Source organism: Hyaena hyaena, unplaced genomic scaffold (genome assembly GCF_003009895.1).
Source record: "Hyaena hyaena isolate Hyena2069 unplaced genomic scaffold, ASM300989v1 scaffold_708, whole genome shotgun sequence".
Taxonomy (NCBI): domain Eukaryota; kingdom Metazoa; phylum Chordata; class Mammalia; order Carnivora; family Hyaenidae; genus Hyaena; species Hyaena hyaena.
Genome location: NW_024081341.1, coordinates 63846 through 82091, shown reverse-complemented (window position 1 = coordinate 82091; position 18246 = coordinate 63846). Strand labels below are relative to the sequence as shown.

The 18246-nt window shown below is 46.4% G+C and overlaps 1 protein-coding gene across 4 annotated transcripts in view; it reads left to right on the top strand.

Moving 5' to 3' along the window:
* The window catches only part of GRAMD1B (GRAM domain containing 1B), a 164479-nt gene that overhangs the window by 87169 nt on the left and 59064 nt on the right, over nucleotides 1–18246 (top strand). Inside the window, exon 1 of one of the 4 annotated variants that reach the window (XM_039217692.1) lies at nucleotides 6422–6453. The exons of the other annotated variants lie outside the window; for them this stretch is intronic. The gene's annotated coding sequence lies outside the window, so the exon portion shown is untranslated. Of the gene's footprint in view, nucleotides 1–6421; nucleotides 6454–18246 lie in introns of those variants that run through there. 4 annotated transcript variants of the gene reach the window in all.

Below are 18246 nucleotides of genomic sequence, written 5' to 3'. Positions count from 1 at the left end.
TTGTGCGGACTCTGTTGACCCCGGCTTGCTCAATGACTTTTTTGTTTTTTTTTTAAGTTTATTTATCTTGAGAGAGACAGAGAGAGTACATGTAGGGAAGAGGCAAAGAGAGAAGGAGAATCCCAAGCAGGCTCAGCTCTGTCAACACAGAGCCCCACATGGGGCTCAAACTCATGCAACTGCAAGATAATGGCTTGAGCCAAAATCAAGAGGTGCATATTTAGCCAACTAAGGCATCTAGGCGCCCCTCAAATAGCCTCTTTTTTTTTTAACGCTCTGATTTTGTGAACCAAGCCTTGCTACGTCATGCTCTTGCCTTCTTTGATATAAACAAGCAAAGGAAATGTGTACTCCTACGAGGCACGTTGGTAAGAGGAGATAACCACTGCCCTTCAGCTATTGAGTCGTCTTCGTATGAGCCATCACGTTTATAGCAGTAGTGATGGGACGGAAATCTGGAGCTGGAGCAGTACTCCACTCTGCTAAATGCTGAGACTGTTGTGTGTGCAGCTATACCATTGGTTTTCCTTGTTCACTGCAGTCTTACCTTCTTTGCCTAAATTCCCCTGAGTATATTTCCAAGCATAAGTTAGGACCACTTTTGAACTGATCGCTCCTCCCAAACGGAATTCGTGATTGTCACCAGTCACAAAAGACGTCTCTCACCACCACTGCCAGGAGAAGGGCCCTGAACTCCAGGCCCTCAGCTTGCTTCCTCATTGCCTGAAGGGGCCATGTGCCTGGCTGCACAAAAAGCACATTTCTGATCATCTCCCAGCCAGGTTTCTCTTCGCGTCCTCTTGTGTGAATCATTCACATTGGAAGCTTCAGAGCTGTTTTTTCCTTTGTTCCTCCTCATTCTCCACACAGTTCTCTCTTTGCAGCCTCTCTGGTTTGTCTTCTTTCCTTTCCCCTGACTTGCTGCCACTGTCTTAATTCATAACCTTCCATGCCTTGCTTGGATTGTTGCAGTAGCCACCTGGCTGATCTTGTCTTCTTTTTCTCCTCCTCCTCCCCCTCCCTCTCTTCTTTCTCCTTGTCCTCCTCCTCCTTTCATGAATGGAATCATAGGTATATGTGGACTTTTGGTGACTGGCTTCTTTCACTTAGTATAATGTTTTCAAGATGCATTTAAGTCAAAGCGTGTATCAGCACTTCTTTCCCCTTTTATGGCTGAATAACCTCATCTCTTCTCAGAACTGTTGGGTCCGTTGGTCAGTCAGCTATCATACAGGTCAAATTTCCAACCCCCCAAAACTGAACTTGACTCTTAGGAACCCACAAGATACAGGGGACATGGGGGCATGGCACTTAAGGCCTTCCCCATTCTGACTCTCTCATGACTGTCCAGTCTCATCATCACTCCAGACTTCCTTGGGCTCTGTCCCCACCATCCTGACACACCTTTCCTTAGTGAGGGGCCTGTCACATGCACACCGTGTCATATCACTGCAATCTTGAGTTATGCTGCCCCTTTGCTTATACTTTTCTGGTCTCTGGCTGTGGAATCCCATTTCTCCTTCAGACTTCTCTTTATTCTCACCTTCTTGAAGGAGAGTCCTCTGCAGGTTTATCTGGTCCTCAGATAGGAAGTAATTCATCCCTTTCCATTCTCTATGCACTTTGCTTGGATCCCCATCATTTCAGTCTTGGATTAAGCATCATTCTATCTTTTATAACATATTAAATCTTTGCTGAAACTAGAGAGTCACTCCAATTTTTGTTTTAACTTCTGGTACTTTCTACAAGGCTTTAAACATAGTTGGTGCTCAGAACATATTTGCTGGATAATTGATTGCACTCTTGGATTTGTACATCCTTTCTGCTTTTCAGAGTTCTTTTATATATTTTCTCTCTTCTGAAAATCAGAAGTAAAGAACTTTTTTCCCAGAAAAAATTATCAGTAGTTTGAACTTGTTTGAATATTTGTGCGTTGTTTTTTTTTGTCACCAATTGCCTCTGCATATTGTAGAAACCTTACAAAACATAAAGTCAAAAAAAAGTCAGCCATGATACCACCCTTCGTAATAATCACTATTAATATTTTGGTTTTTATCCTTTGAGCTGTTTTTTTCTATGTATACTATACATAAACGTTATAGGTGAAACCTATAACTTGTTCCATACACTGATCTGAAGTCTTCAATGAATACCACCTGATCTCTCTATAGTAGTAAATCTTGATTTACGTAATTACATTTAAGGAGGAGTATTGCATATTTGCAAGTACTGTCCATTCTCCTTGTATTTGACACTTAGGTTATTTCCCACTCTTCAAGATTAAAAATAATGTCATACTAACATTCTTCAGATGAATACTTTAGAAGCCAGATTTCTAGGTCAACAGCTTTTTTTAATAGATTTTATTTTTAAGTAATCTCTACACCCAACGTAGAGTTTGAACTCTCAGCCCTGAGATCAAGACTCGCATGCTTTACCAGCTGAGCCAGCTGGGCGCCCCTAGGTCAGCAGCTTTCATACAGAGTGCCAAGTTGCCCTTCGGAAAGGTTCCAATTTACACACCCACCAGCAAGTTACGAGTGTTTGTTCCTTCCCCTTGTCCTTGCCTGCCTCGGCATTACCATTCTTTTTAGTCTTTGCCAATCTGATATTCTGCAAATGGTATCTCTGAGTTGCATTCATTTGCATCTCTTTGATCCTTGGTGACACGCTTTTAATTTCCTTATTACCCATGTATATTCCTCCCATGAAATGCCTTTTTGTTCTCTGCCCACCTTCCTGTTGAGGTGTTTGTCTTTTTCATTGCTCAGGATTCGGCTATAATAAGGACATTCACCCTTAGGTCATACATGTGATAAGTATTTTCCCTGGACGGTGTGTCTTTTAACTTCAGGCCGTTTTCGGTGCATAGAAGCATGTTTGTTTGAGTGTGTTCCAGTTAATCAGTCTTGCCCTCTATGGTTTCTCTGTTTGGCATTATTCACAGAAAGTTCCTCCCAAGCCAGTACTGTATACACATTCACTTTTGCTTGCTTTGAGTCCTTCTGGGATTTGGTTCTGTACGTTTAATGCATCGGTCCATTTTGACATAGAATCACATCAATTTTTATAAAACCCAGGTGATTAAATTACACATCATGGGCCTAGAAAGGACTGTGATAGGTCCCATCCATTTTCCTGGCATCAGAGCACCAGGTAAGTGAGTACTTCTTTTCCAGAGTGCGATACTCTGCCACTTCCGAGCAGTTGCCCGCGTTTACCACAGTTCCTTCGGAAATCACCTCTTTGTTGTGTGCCAGATACATGTTAATCATAGTCTGGCCTGAGGATTAAATGAATTTGCACATGAGACAGATGACAATCTATGGTATACTGCTTGGCACATGAACATTCCACATGTGTTTTATTGAGCGCATGAATGAATGAATGAATGAATGGTGGTGGTATGAACAGTGATAACAGGTCACTGAAGATAATGTGAGGTAGCAGCAGCTCTTCCATTAAAGCAGAGTCTTGGCCAAGCAGTAGTGTTGGGAGAGCGTTTGCCAATTGCAGTGTGCCATGAGAATGCAGAAGAAGGAAGAGTTATCCTATGGGTTTTGAGCACATGGCATTGTAAGGGTTAGGACCTGTAGGCTGGCCTATACCGTGCATTAGGTACATAAGCAAGAGAGCCATACTGGAGAATTCCAGGGGATGCCATGGAGTTTAAGATTTGGGGGAGTTCATCAGGGAAGTCTCCCTGTGGAAGGTGCATTGACAGCAGAGCTTTGGAAGGAAGGTTGGGAGCGCATAGGAGGGATCTGTGGAGTGAGGTCATTTTATGCAGATAGAGTGATGTAAGCAAGCAGTATTTTTTTTAGGGATTTTTTTTTGTCCCCCCCACCACCTTCTTTACTTTTGATCTGTCTCCTCATTTCTCAACTTTTCTTATGCTCCCTGCTTTTAGTGCCAGTTAGAAATTGGTCATGACAAACATTGTTCGTACAGTTGAGAAAGTTATTCTTGAAGTGCTTCGGCTCTGGGGTTGAAAGACTCCAGGGAGGGGAACCAAGCACAAGGAACAGGAGGGGGCCCCTCTGAGAGGAAACATTGTATCAGCCTCTCTCCAGTGCCACTCAAGGTGGAGGTGAAGTTGGCCTTTTCTAAGGTTTACCCAGCATACAGTAGACACTCCCCCAAATCAGTGAATGAGTGAACATATGCACGGATTCTCTGAGATGCATAGCTGTTCAGGAAGATGGACAGGACAGACGTGAAGGACCCCGGCCCACTGCAGCCTGGGAAGTTGGGGGGGGGGGACATTTTTGCGGTGAGGGAAGCTGAGGAGGACACCTCGAGGGGTGGCCCGTTTGGTCAGTACCTCGCTAGCCTTGCCGAGGAAGGAGACCCTGCCTCTTCTGAGCTCCCAATCACAAGGAATAGAAATGCAGGAGAACAAGAAAAAGAGGGCTTGGAAGGGCAAAGAGATGCTAAGCAAACTCTGAACATAGATGCTGAAGAATCCATCATGAGTCCCATTGCAGTTAGCCTGTGTTGGCTGGAAGCTCTTCTTGGAAATCAAGTCAGTGGGTACAATACTCACAATCCCAGCGTAGAAGAGCAAGAAATAGGGTTCTGCCTCCATATATCTTTTATTCCACAAGGAATAAATCCCATAAGGATTTTACCCTTTTTTCCACTAAAGCCATCTGTCAGCCTGCCGCCTCTTTTTGTAAATAAAGTTTTATTGGGACACAGCCACATTCTTAATTTCCATGTTGTCCACAGCTGCTTTAACCCTACGGAAGTAAGAGTTCAGTGCCGATGGCAGACTCTGTGGGCTGCAAAGTCTAATATATTTGCTGTCTGGCCCTTTACAGAAGTTTCTGACCCCTGCTTTATATTATGAATAGATGACTAATTTTGAGCTGTTTTTCCCGGAGAATCATGATTTGCACCAACCCATGCAGTTTGCTCAGTGAGTGCCCCTTTTCCTCATGGCACGTATTTGCAAGACAACTTCTTAGAACCGGTGGTGTGGTCTAGGATTCAGGCTTCTTCAGCACATAGTCCGACTCTCTCAGCTGCCTGTGAGACCCACACGGAGTGGCTAGTGCCCTAACATAACAGCCATTTTTAGTTTCTGATATCTATATACTGTTCAATAAATGCCAAATTACAGAGAAACTGGGGCTCAAGGAAGTTAGGGAAGCAGCCCCGGGTTACATAAAGTGGTAGCAATTGAACCCTGTCTGTAGGAGGAGAGCCCTTGCCCTACCCCTTCCCCCTGCGTTTCCTACCCCACACCTCACCGTTTCCTCCCGACCTCCACTCGCTACCCTCATCTCTTTGTGATTTCTGGATCTTTCGTCCATCAGCCTTTGCTCTTCTGGACTAAATATCATGTTTCTCTTGGAGCATCCATTAATACTGTTTTCTTTTTGACCCCATCCCTCCTCCTGCAGTCATCTTTCTGACCTTGGCCCCCAAGCCCCACTTTCTTGGGGCTGACTCTCCTGGGGGAATGATTTTTGAGAGGCAAATGATGTCTTGGGTTTCCATGCACATCAGCAGTTCCTCCCAGATGGATCGCCGAACCTCATTTGGAGCAGCAGCTGCCCCCCAGGTGCTCTGCCTTTTTCAGAAGACAGCAGGTGCCCAGAGAACCAGCTGGAGAGGGGGGAAGCATGGCCCAGGGCCTTGGGGCACCAAAGTGGCAAAACGGCTGCCGCTGGGCAGGCTGAGCTGGCATTTCTGACCTTTGTGGAGAGAAGGCGTCCTTAAAGGGACAGCGAGCTCTTTTCTTTCCTGGTGGCCGGCTGCCAGTTCAGATGCCAGGGATTTGAAGAGCCCATTGTTCTGGCAATGAGAGATAGGGGCCGAGACTGCCCAGTCTTTTTTTCTTTTCCCGTTACCAACCGCATGTCCCCCCCTGATGTGCAGCCTGTCAAGTGTGGAGGGACGGTGAGCTCTGTTTGGTCACCCACCTCCTTTCCTCCTCCACTGTCCAAAGGTGGCCTCAGTCACCAAGGCTAAAGAATAGACTAGCCCTCCCCAGGCTCCCCCTCCCCCAGGGCAGCCACTCTAGCAGAGAATGAATGGTCTCTGCAGGCTGCAGCGAGGTGCCCCAGGGAGTTGTTTACTTGTCCAGGTGAGTGTGGTGAAGAGATAGGACTGGTTTTCTGCAAAGTGCCCTTCGTGAACCACTGGCCCCAGAACCACTAAGGTGCATATTAAAACTATCCATTCTAGGTTCTGGTTCCAGAACTTCTTGGGCCCAGGAATCTGAATAGCAACAAGCACACCACAGTTTGAGAGCCACTAACTCAGTACTTTCGAAGCCTGGCTGGCCGTCTGAATCATGTGGGGACATGTGGAATCAGACTATCTGCATGGGGCTCATGACTTTGAGCAAGAGAGCCTCTCTTTAGTGGTTAAGAGCAGATACCCTGGGGCTGGTCCACTGGGTTTGAATCCTGGCCCCACCAGCTACTATCTCTATGATCTTGGGTAAGTTTCTCAACCTGTCTTATGCCTCAGTTTTCTTACCTGTAATATAGGGATCATCTAGTATGTGCTGTATAGAGTGATGATGAGAATTAACAGAATTGATGTTTATAGAGTTCTTACAATAGAATTAACACATCAGTAGTACCATACACGTTTTTTTTGTGAAAAAAAAATTTCTTTTAATACACTGATCATCCATGTCAGAGACCATGATTTGAATAGTCTTTTAGTGCCAAAGTCCCCTGACTACGCTGACCTTGTATTCTCCCAGTAAATGACTGGTATTTGTCAGGTGTATCTCCATGACTCGCTCCGAGAAGGCAGCCCTGCCATTTGCCCTGCCCCAGAGAGGGAGGAGAAAATTCCCTGCCTGGCTTCCACCTCTAGGCGAGGTGATGTGGATAAGCTGTGGAATGCTATCCGAAGAAGGCCAGAAGCCACATCTATAAGGCTGGCTGACCTCTACAGAGGGAATTGAAGGAAGGGAAAACAAACTCAGGCCAGAAATAGCTAGACATAAACACAAGGTATTATAATTACTGTCCCGTCTGCATGGCTTTCCTGACCTCAAAGAAGGAGAATAGACAGAAGTGTGGTGGCTCGGCAGGGGCGGGGTGGGGCGGGGCGGGGTGGGGTGTAACCAAGGGTACGTGGGAGGTGCCACCCTCAGGGGCACCACTGAGCCAAAGCAGGGCACGAGGGTTGAGCATGCAAACAAGTTTTTATTATAACTTTCTGGTTTTGCAAAACCGTTACTTTTCTGAAAATGATCCTGTTGGACTCGAGTTTTCCACGTTAAGTATCCAGCTCGGGGCTTCTTTTTCTTCCCGTGCTCTGTCATTTCTCTTTGCACTCAGGAGTCAGATTTCTCCGGCTGCTTGTGGACATGGCATGAGGTCGAGGAGGCTGGGGGAGAAGAGACACCCAGCCTTCGAGGACTGGGCTCTTCTGCTTCTACCTGCCCTCTACCCCCACCCCCAGGGTGTGCTGTGAAGTCATCAGGGCCGGACAAAAGGCTGTGGGAGAGACCAGAGGGTTCTAATGCCACAACCCAGGCGGTGGTATTTTATAGATCCTGATACAATGGTTTTGGGGGAGTCAAATGCTAGACTATTTAGAAGAAAACAAGCCAGTCCTCCGGGGCACGTCTCGTGGATGTTTTCCGTGTTGATTGCAAATGTCAGTATACAGGGAACGCGGTAGTGGGCAGAGTTTTCCTAGCATCCACTCACTCCTACTGGAGCATATTTTACAAGATTTCCAGGAAGCATCACAGGACCATTTGTGTTCCTTGTGGGGAGGTGGTTTTGTTTTCTTTGGCTCAGAGACCCACAGCAATGCACAGGAGCAGGACCTCAGTGGATGGAGAGACTGATTTTGTCACCCTCCCTCAGGAGAAGGATCTGGCCAATCTGCCCTATTACTTAAGAATATTGATTCATCATTTTGGGGGCTAATGAGAAAGTTCCGTGTGCCCCCCCCCCCCCCCCTTGTCATCAGAGGAGCTGCAGGGGAGATCACTGCTTTGGGTGGGGATCTGGGCTGAGTGAGATCAAAAGGCTTTTCTAGGCTGGAGCTGGGTAGAGGCTATGGATGTTATTTTTGGCCCTTAACAGTAGAGGAAGACCTTCCCTCTCAGTTTGGGGAAGAAGAATGTACAGAATTGAAACACATGAAGATCCCTAGTGGTTTTCTGTACAAAAATTGGAAGACCCTGTGCTCATTCATACGCCGGAGCCTCCCTGGGCATCATCTACTACTTGGGGCTGTTTGGCCACAGATGATGAGTCAGTTGAGTCGGGAGGTTTTGGAGGTCATCTGGACCCTTCTAGAGATGGGGATACCAGCAACTTGAGTAGGAACTCACCCACTATGAGCCAGCCTCTTAAAATGTTTGGCTGCCCAAACACTTAGCATATTCCTCGTATTTCAAACCTAGTTATGCTACCCGGTAACTTCCCATTGGAGAAGCAAAAAATAAGGCTCTTTCCTCCTTTGGCTTTCTTTTTTCTTTTCAAATAGTTGACACCTCCTTACTCTGAGACATCTGTCCTACAGCCTAAATATCTATAATTACTTCACAGTTTTGTGTAGGGCAGACCCACACTGTCTGATTGATCTCATCTGACCAGTAGACCCTGTAAAGTATGGTACTATTTCTAAGAACACTTCTACCAGTATTATTTGTGGCAAGTTTATTTCCTCTTCAAGTTGATTCTGTTGGCGAGGCCCAAATGTATTTATTATTTATTTATATTTGAGGGAGAGAGAGAAAGAGAGAGAGTGCATATAGGGGGGAGGGACAGAGAGAGAGCAGGCTCCAGGCTCTGAGCTGTCAGCATGGAGCCCAGTGTGGGGCTCAGACTCCTGAGCCGTGAGATCATGACCTGAGCTGAAGTTGGACACTTAACTGACTAAGCCACTCAGGCGCCCCGTGAATATATTTTAATTATTCTTAGAGCCACTTGGGTCCATGCTGAGCTTTCGTCTTTGCCCACCAGTAACTAGACTGTCACTCTCCTTCAAGCTTTGGAGAAGAAATGTCCTTGCCAGCAGGTCAGCTGCTTATTCTGTACCCGCCCCTCCCCCACCCCCCGCATTAAGCAGTCTCCAGTGTCCAGGGCTCGTGGCTGAATGATCAACGGTGTGTGGACTGTGAGAAGGGAATTTGATTTTGGTGAGATTTGATTTGGTTGGAGGGTGTGGTGCTATCAGGATGTCCTAGCACATGGCCTAAGTGTCACCAGCTTGCCAGGCAGCTGCTAACCTCCTTACTTGGATCTCTTCTGCGCCTACCTGTCCCCCCATTGGCTTGGAGTTTAGAGAGAAAACCTTCCAGCTGCTGAGCACAGCTTTTTTGCTCTTCTCTGGAGAGACTGGAGGTGCAGAGGTAGGAAGAGGAGAGGCACTTAGTTCAAGGCAATGATGTGGTCAGAATGGAGAGAGTAGAAAGAAACCAGGACCCAGGAACTCACAGCCTGGATCACCAGCACTTTCTGCTGGGATCAGCATTACTGCCTTTTTCTGCTCCCCGCCCCCGCCCCAACTTTGGTCACAGAGCTCATCTTTTTGTTCTTAATTAGCACTTTGACATGTGTGAGGTAAAGAATGAGGGGGGCATCTAGACCCAACCCCTTCATGTAACAGATAGGGAAACTGAGGCCCAGAGGCCCATGTACGGTCACACACCACACACCAGTATCATTTAGGTGCCTATCCCTCCTGAAGGTGGATGCTCTTATAAAACAAGTTGTAGACTGCGACATGTCAGTCACGCCTGCATTAATTAGCCCACATTGTCCTCCTTGAGAATCAAGTGTATATTGGGGCCCTGCCTTGGAAGGGGGGCCATCTTGGGAGCAATAGCATTAGCAGCCCACTGGGAGCCTTTGGGGAGGGTGACTGAGCAGGCTGACTGCCACAGCTGGACACATGGAGACAATGGATGCTGAAAAAAGAGGTCTGTAGGTACAAATGGTCAAGGTCAGCGGCAAGCCCAGCCAGGTTGTGGGTGCCTCTGCAGAAAGCCGGCCCTAGACGGCTCTTCCAGGAGTCCCTACTTCTGTGCCACCTATGGGAAGAGAGATCGTGGAAGTTCTCCAAAGCCTGGGCAAGAGCCCTTTTAGTGACCTCCCTCCTGGAGAGTCGCGGTTGATTTTAGGAGGAGCTAGGTCCCAATGCTTCAAAAATGAGCTGTGGGGCGTTGCTTTCTGCCCGGTTTTTCCATCTCTTGGCCCCACTGGCCACCCAGACTTCTAGAGCACGTGGGCCTGTGGAAGGGGCAGGAGGCAACAGCGTCTCTAGCATGGCCCCAAGGCCTCCCACCTGGGGACAGTCATTGCCTTGACTAGGATTTCTTCTTAACTCCTCATAATCCCCACCCCCTTCCGCCCTCTTTCTGTCTTTTTCACTAGCACCCAGATTCAGGGGCCTAGCCATGCGATTTTCATGCTGCCGCTCCATTCATTAGCTGCCCAGGCTTTCTGGCTAAAGGAAAAGTGGGTAGGGGGTGGAGGGAGATGGAGGGGATGGTCATGTGGCCCAAGCCTCTAGCCAGTCGCAGGAGGGACTCAAGTTCTCTTCTTAAGTACCTGTCAGCATCTTAACTGGGGCACCAGCAAACAGGCTTCCCTCTTAAAGACCTTAATCCAGGATTAAGGAGAGGTCAGTTACCTCTGCAGAGAGGTGATTAGTCTCTCCTAATATCCTGCAGTGGACAGAGGTAGAAGGCCGACCATGGTTATCTGCCTGTCCTGGGGGTGGGGGTGGGGGTGGGGGGAAGACCAGAACTCTCTAGAAATCCCAGACTTGTACTGAATTCCTGAGTCTTGAGATTAGGGCGTTTCCTTACACCTGAGCAACGTGTCTCCACGCCTCCCTGTTCACACACATTCCTTCATGGTAATTGGTATGTGTCTTAGGTTGGAAAGAGACTCTGAAAAAGGCAGGTTTGCCTTGCAGGAGCTTTACTGGGAAATGCTCTTGGGAACAGACCTGCAAGTAAGTGACGGACTCAGGATTGGACAGAGGAAGAAGTTAAACTTTGATGAACATACAAGAGGCTTTGATCAGTTCCATGAAAAGCCCTGACTCTGGCATGGCCTTGCAGAGTCATCCCAAAGTGAGATAAAGGAGCAGGTTTTCGTTGTCCCTCTTAGGGACGGTTTGTCCCTTAGGTATGGTCTGTCTTCACAGAGAAGGCATTATTCTTAGGGGAGGCTGTTCTCCTTGGTCAAGGACAGTTCCCGAAGAGGAGCTTGGTCATGACCCATCAGCAGCTCTGACTCCAGAGAGTGGGGGGAGTGAATGCCTGCTTCTGGAAGGCAGAATTACCATTACATGATAATATTCCTGCATGTGTCTAGGACCCGAGGACTTACACTTGACCTTCCATCTTCTCTTCCTCACCATCACCCTTTTATAGAACAGGTGTTATCTCCCTTTGACAGAGAGGGTCACACGTGCAGGGTCTGAGAGTAGCTGGTGGCAGTATCCAGAACTTGGTGACTCAGGGTGGCAGAAAGACCACTGGACTGAGTGGTCTGTGTTATTATTTAATCCTCTTCCATGCTAACCTGTGTTAACCCTGGGATTGAGGGCTAAGTAAAACTTAAACTACTTAATTTGCATAATTAAGTAATTAGATGAGCTCTGTGCCCATGTTTTAAAGGTCCCCAGCCCTGCTGGCAGCCCCCCACCTGACAGTCTCTTGGTTCAGGGCCTTCTTGCTTACACAGTTGTAATTGCCTGGAAAGAGGACAGCTTGCCTTTTTCTGTTAAGTGACATTCCATTTGGCCCTTGGGACTGCAGTCCCACCTCATACCTCTTCGCTTTTCCTACTTTGATTTCTCTGTGCCTCCCTGAGGCTTCTGGACTCCATGTAGATCCCAACCACTACCTGCTTCCCACAGAGTCATGATCAGAGGTTATTTCATTTATCATCTTTTTCCCCAATCCCATTTTCTCCTCCCCGGGAGTCCACTCCAGCTCCTTGCCTAAACCTTTCTACCTACGAGGTGTGGTATTCTGATCACATGTGGGGATTTGTGCATTCTGGGTGGGAGGCGGAGGGGAGTGGCAGGGGTCAGAACACTCTTAGTGCCGGCTGCTTTGTATAGATTCATGCCCAGGCCGCAGAGCACCTGTTTGGATTCTGCAGGTCTAGGAGAAGGAGAAATTCACACTGCATTGAAGAATTTCACCAAACTTACCCAAGCTTGTCCTCTCTTTTAAGAAGAGTGATTTTCAAAACCAGAAGAACAGAGCAAATAGAACTGGGTGGAACTAAAACCCAAGACCAGAGAAAAGAGCATGGGGGAATATTTACTTTCTTAAACTTGCTCAAGTCTCTAGTCCTCGAAGACAGCTCAGGTGTATCAAATAAACTTGCAGACGTGCTCATAATCTTTTTCAGTCAATTTCTCTTCTGTGAAATTGGAATAATAAGATTAACTGAGCTATAACCCAATGTAGCCTTCATAAAGTGCCTGGCATATAGTTCTCAATGAGCATCAGTTCTGATTATTAGTTAGGAAATCATTACAAGGGAGGAAAAATGTCTTAGATTTAAAAAAATGGATTTCTAGGGAATACAGATTATTAGACTATACCTTAAGAAGTAATTTCTCTCTATATTTTTAAAGTTTATTTATTTATGTTGAGAGGGACAGTGTGTGTGCATGAGCTGGGAAGGGGCAGAGAGAGAGAGGGAGAGAAAATCCCAAGCAGGCTCTGTGGAGCCTGACCTGGGGCTCAATCCTACAAACCATGAGATCGTGACCTGAGCCAAAATCAAGAGTTAGACACTTAACCAACTGAGCCACCCAGACACCCCAGAAGTAATTTCTACATTACATTACTAGAGAATTAAGGTTAAAGTCATACAGACCAGTGGTGTCTAAAAACTTCTGCTGCACTTTGCAGTCACCTGGAGATCTTTAAAAACATCCCCAGACATTCTGATTTAATTGGTAGGAGGTGTGACTGTGCATTGGAAATATGTAAAAACTTCTAGGTGATTCTAAAGACCAGCGGAGTTTGGGAATCACCTGCATAGACCATTCTGTGGGTTTATAATTGATCCAGGCTGAAAATCTGGAATGGATGGTTGGGAGCATTCGGAAAAGAAAAAGGTGATACTCAGAAAAGCCAATTATTCTATTCGTGTAGGATTATAAGAAAATTGGGAAAGGGGGCTGGCATGTATGGTGAACAGGGGTTTGACTAATATATAGAAGGAGCGCTAATCCCAGCAAGTTACGTTCCCAGTGGGCTAGGGGCTAGGTCTTCTTATCCTACTGCCTAGAGCCTATCTATGCCTAGAGCCAGACTGGGCGCTGGGTCAGTGCTGGTGCAGGCTCGCTGCAGAGCAAGAAAATGTTAGAGTGGAGCCATGTTAGAGCCCCCCCTGCACCCTCAGTGCCTCCCCACATGTCCTGCTTCAGGTTTTAATTACATGGACATCTCTGCTCCTCATGTGAGAGATGCAGTATTAATGAGGTGTCTTGGGTTACTGCTGGGTCAGACGCAATCAATATACCCTTTCGGGTACCCCCGACCCAGCTTCTATGGATTAGAGCCTGGGTCGGGAACTCAGGGTGGGGCGAAAACATGCAGATTATCAGTCCTCTTGCGTGCATGGTTCATAACACATGGACAATGACTGAGCATTAAATCTGGAGAGAGCTGTTTAGTGGGGTTGTCGGTGCACCTGTCGACCAGGGTACCCCAACTCTTGTCTACTACAGAGACCAACTTGAATGACCCTTCATGGTGGCCCCTTCTTGTATTTCAATTTCTTTGGATATATGTGGACCTCTCTGGCTAGCAATTTAGCTTCTTTTTTCTGTTCCAACCTTGTGAAAGACTGATGTGTTTATACGTCCCACGTGCACTGCCTTGGCCCTCTGTCAGTCTTTGCAGCCAGTGGATGGAGGCGGCATTTCAGCATGGCTGAGTATGGAGTCCGAGTGCTGAGACACCTCTCCAGGCTTCTCTGTCCACTGTCCGTGTGACCCTAGGAAATTATTTAAACTCCGAGGTATCTCACTGTAAAGTAGGGTTAAGGTTGATGGGAGGGGTAAATGAAGTAACACGTACTAAATCCATAAAATCTCTGTCTGGTTCATAGAATGCTCTAAAGACTTCTAGCTATTATTACTGCATCACTTGAGGGCGGGGATGGTGCTTCCTTTTGTTCATTGCCGTGGCAGTATATCAGGGAGCGTCCAGTCAGGAGACAGTATAGCCGCGAGGCCAACAGGGACTATTTCACATTGAGAATCATTAACAGCTAAACTGAGGGCCCTGAAGAACACAGGAATAACAGATGCAGGGAGCAGCCGCCACCTTTAGGATTGAGGCAGAGCCCCCAGTGAATGAACACACCTACAAAGGTGATCCCCACGCAAGGCGGAGATCCACAGTTTACTGGAGAGGGTGTGGTTGTGGCCCAGGGTGTGACACAGAAAGTTCCTGAGGTGCTGCAGGCTGGGGCGGGTAAATCAGCAAGTGCCCACTAGGGGCGCCAGTGAGGCTTGTTAGGCTTGAGGAATGTTGACAGGGTACAGTTCCCGCATCAGGAGAAGGGTAGATTTGGGCCTGAGGGGCAATAAATGGATAACTGGCCTGAGTAAGAGCAATGGGACTTGACTTGCAGTATTGTTTCCAGGGTTAAATGCAATATTATGATTGTAACTGGTTTTGGTTAAGTGTGATGACTTAAAAAATTTTTTTAATGTCTGAGAGAAAGAGAGAGAGAGAATGGAGAAGGGGCAGAGAGAGGGAGACACAGAATCTGAAGCAGGCTCCAGGCTCTGAGCCATCAGCACAGAGCCTGACGCAGGGCTTGAACCCACAAACCATGAGATCATGACCTGAGCCGAAGTCGGATGCTTAACTGACTGAGCTGCCCAAGTGCCCCAAGTGCGATAACTTTTGAAATGCCTTTTACTTCATAGGCGTTTGTTTATGCATTGTGTGGTAAAAACATAGGCTTTAGAAATAGCTGTGTGACCTGGGGGTAAGGATAGGCTTTTTTCCCCCATAAGTTTTATTTATTTTGAGAGAGAGAGAGAGAGAGAGAGACAGGGAATCCCAAGCAGGCTCTGCACTGCCAGCACAGAGCTCGATGTGGGGCTCAAACCCATACAGCATGAGATCATGACCTGAGCTGAAGTCCGATGCTTCTGTATTTAGTTTTCTCATTGGACTAAGTAGAAGTTTTGTAAGTAAATAAAATAAAATCTGTGCCTAGCAGATTGTAGATTCTCAGTAAGTGTCAGATCTTTCTCCATTTTCCTTTGACTTACCAAACACTTCAGGGATCTCCTAGATTAACAGCTGTGTTTTGGATAGTAGTGTAATTGGGTTCACTTTTGTACATCATCCCCCATAATTCAAAAAAAATTCAGATTTAGTTAAAATGAAAGTACCTACTGTGTAAAAAAGTCTTGTTTTCATTAGGATGGGAATAGAGTTCAAAGATACAATAGAACCTTATCCTTTGAGCTCCCATTAAGTGCTTCAGGTGAACAAGATACTATGTAGACACCAACCTTCTTTTTATAGAAGTGATTGAACGGGGACTGTGTTGAGTAGGACTGGGTTAGATTTGCTGGTGTACCTTAACTTCTCTTTCTTCCCCCCAGGGCGCTCTTTGGAAAGTGCTTTTGATACTGCACAGGACTCAGAAAACCTCTTTTCTCTTCAAAAATAGAAACTAATGTCAGCTTTCCATATCTCTAAGGGAAAGATTTAATTCAGAAAATGATACCCACTTTTACCTCCCGTTTCCTAAATTCATTTAACCTCCCGTTTCCTAAATTCATTTACAGAAAAGCAGTTTGGGAATTTCAGTGCCAAGCAGCTCAGCTCTTAAAAGGCAGAGACTGAGTCTGGGGGGTGTCAGTTGGATCTGCCGAAAGCCTGTGTGCTCCTTCAGATGACAGGTCTTCCATCTCCCGGACTCAGAGGCCGCTGCAGAGTTTGCGCTGTGACTTTTAGGGAGGATGAGGGAGCAGCATGAATCTAGTAAGCACTCTTAGCCCAAGAAAGCGCCCCTGACGACATATCAGTAAGCACTTTTCATGCACGCTGCAGTGGTTGAGTGGGACTCAGGTAAGGCAGGGTTTCAGATACGTGTTCTACTGTTCATGCATCCTATGCTATAGGAAAGTTAGCGAACCCTCCACCTCTTAGTTATTAACCCATCAGAAAAAATGGGGGTGAGAAGTACCTGTTTCATAACATTGTTGGCAGGATTAGCTGAGATCATTCACATCAGAGACTTAGCAAGTTGCATTGCACACAGACTGTACTCTATTTCTATTTATTATCAGGTTTTGGTTTTATGTAGCTCAAGCAAGGAGCTTCTGATCATGGAGAAAAGGTTTACATTTTATAACACAGTAGATACAGCCTAGATTCTCTGATTTGCTTACTCTGTAACTTTCCTGTTAATTATCGAGGTCCAGTTGGCGAGCAGCAGACAAAGAACATTTTGATGATGGCAGAGGGTATAACACACAGCTTAAGGAACTGACGTTTCTCTTAGGTCCAGACTCAGTTGAAGGCTTGGGAATACCTGTCTCACCACTAGAAGTTATTTTTCATTGTTTTTAATAGCTATTGTTTTTGACCAATACTGACAATCATGATGTTTTCATTTATGGGACTGGTACCCTGTCAGATACAGTGAAAAGCTTGTTACATGTATTTACCTCATTTAATCCTCACATGGTCCAGGAAGATTTTGTTATTTTTTTGACTAACGATTAAGTCTGAAGCTTAGTGAGCCTAACATGTCAAAGGTCACAAAATTAGGAATTGAGAGAACCAGTATGTGAAGTCAGCTTTGTCCGACCTCTTAGCCTGCCCTTTTAATCCACTGCTATTAATCTAAACTGTTGAAGGGGCGCCTGGGTGGCTCAGTCGGTTAAGCATCCGACTTCAACTCAGGTCCTGATCTTGCGGTTTGTGAGTTCGAGCCCCACATCAGGCTCTGTGCTGACATCTTGGAGACTGGGGCCTGCTCTGGATTCTGTGTCTTCTTCTCTTTCTCTGCCCCTCCCCTACTCACTCTCTGTCTCTTTCTCTCTGCAATATAAAATTTAAAAAACTTTTTTTTTAACCGTTGAAGATACTAACACGATTGGATGATGTGGAGGTGTTTTCAGAGGAAAGATGAATGTGTGCATTTTATAGTGGAAGTAGGAAAGCCTCTGGTAAGTTAGTATGACGTGTCCAAACTCACACAGGAAGCAAGTGAGGAGGCTGAGATGAGGATGCTGCCTGGTTGACTCCACCAACCCCTTTGTTTACTGTCTTAACAGAGGACAGGACAGTCAGTACAAAGATATCTTCCGCATACCTGTGCTGTACCCAGAACTCCTACATGTTGGAAGGACATGAAAGAAGCAGCCCTACAACCTTCTTAGGGAGAGAAAACCAATGGAGCGAACAAAAGAATCTCCAATTAAGTTCCAAATCATGTACTGTAGTTTATAAGGCCAGGGGTGGGGGAGATACCAGCTTTTCTTGGGTTCTGTTCCATGCCTTTGTTTTAGCCCATCATTTTTCCAACAGTGTAAGAGAGGAGAGAGATACTGTTGGCCTTTTCAGATGAATAGGCTGAATCTGAAATGGGGGTTAGATGGATTTACACAAGGGTCGGAGAGCCAGAAAGCAGCAAAGTTTTGTTTTGCGTGCAGATTCAACTCCAAAGCACTAGCTCTTTCTAGGGAATACCAGAAGAGGGGAGGGAGCTGGGAGGTCCAGAGCGAGAAAAATGTTTCAGAAGGGGCAGGACTTGAGCCAGACAAGTAGGAGTGGGTAGAATTGGGGCAAAGCTTGTGTCTCAGGGCACTGCCTGTACACCTTTCTTTGGTGATGAACTTTGTCTAGGTAACTGAAGTGAAGGCCAGACATCCAAACCTATGGTTGCTGTTGTTGTTGTTGTTGTTGTTTAATGTTTATTCACTTGAGAGAGAGAGAGAGAGAGAGAGAGGGAGAGAATACAAGCTGGGGCACGACAGAGAAAGAGGGAGACATGGAATCCGAAGTAGGCTCCAGGCTCTGATCTGTCAGCACAGAGCCTGATGTGGGACTTGAACCCACAAACCGTGAGATCATGACCTGAGCCAAAGTCAGATGCTTAACTGAGCCACCCAGGCGCCCCACCTGTGTGCTTCTTGATACGATGAAGCTGCTCTTCTGCCAATAGACTGGAAAGACCTTTCAGGCTGAGCCTATAGGCAAAAGTGAGACTTTTTGCCAACATACAGATGCGCAAG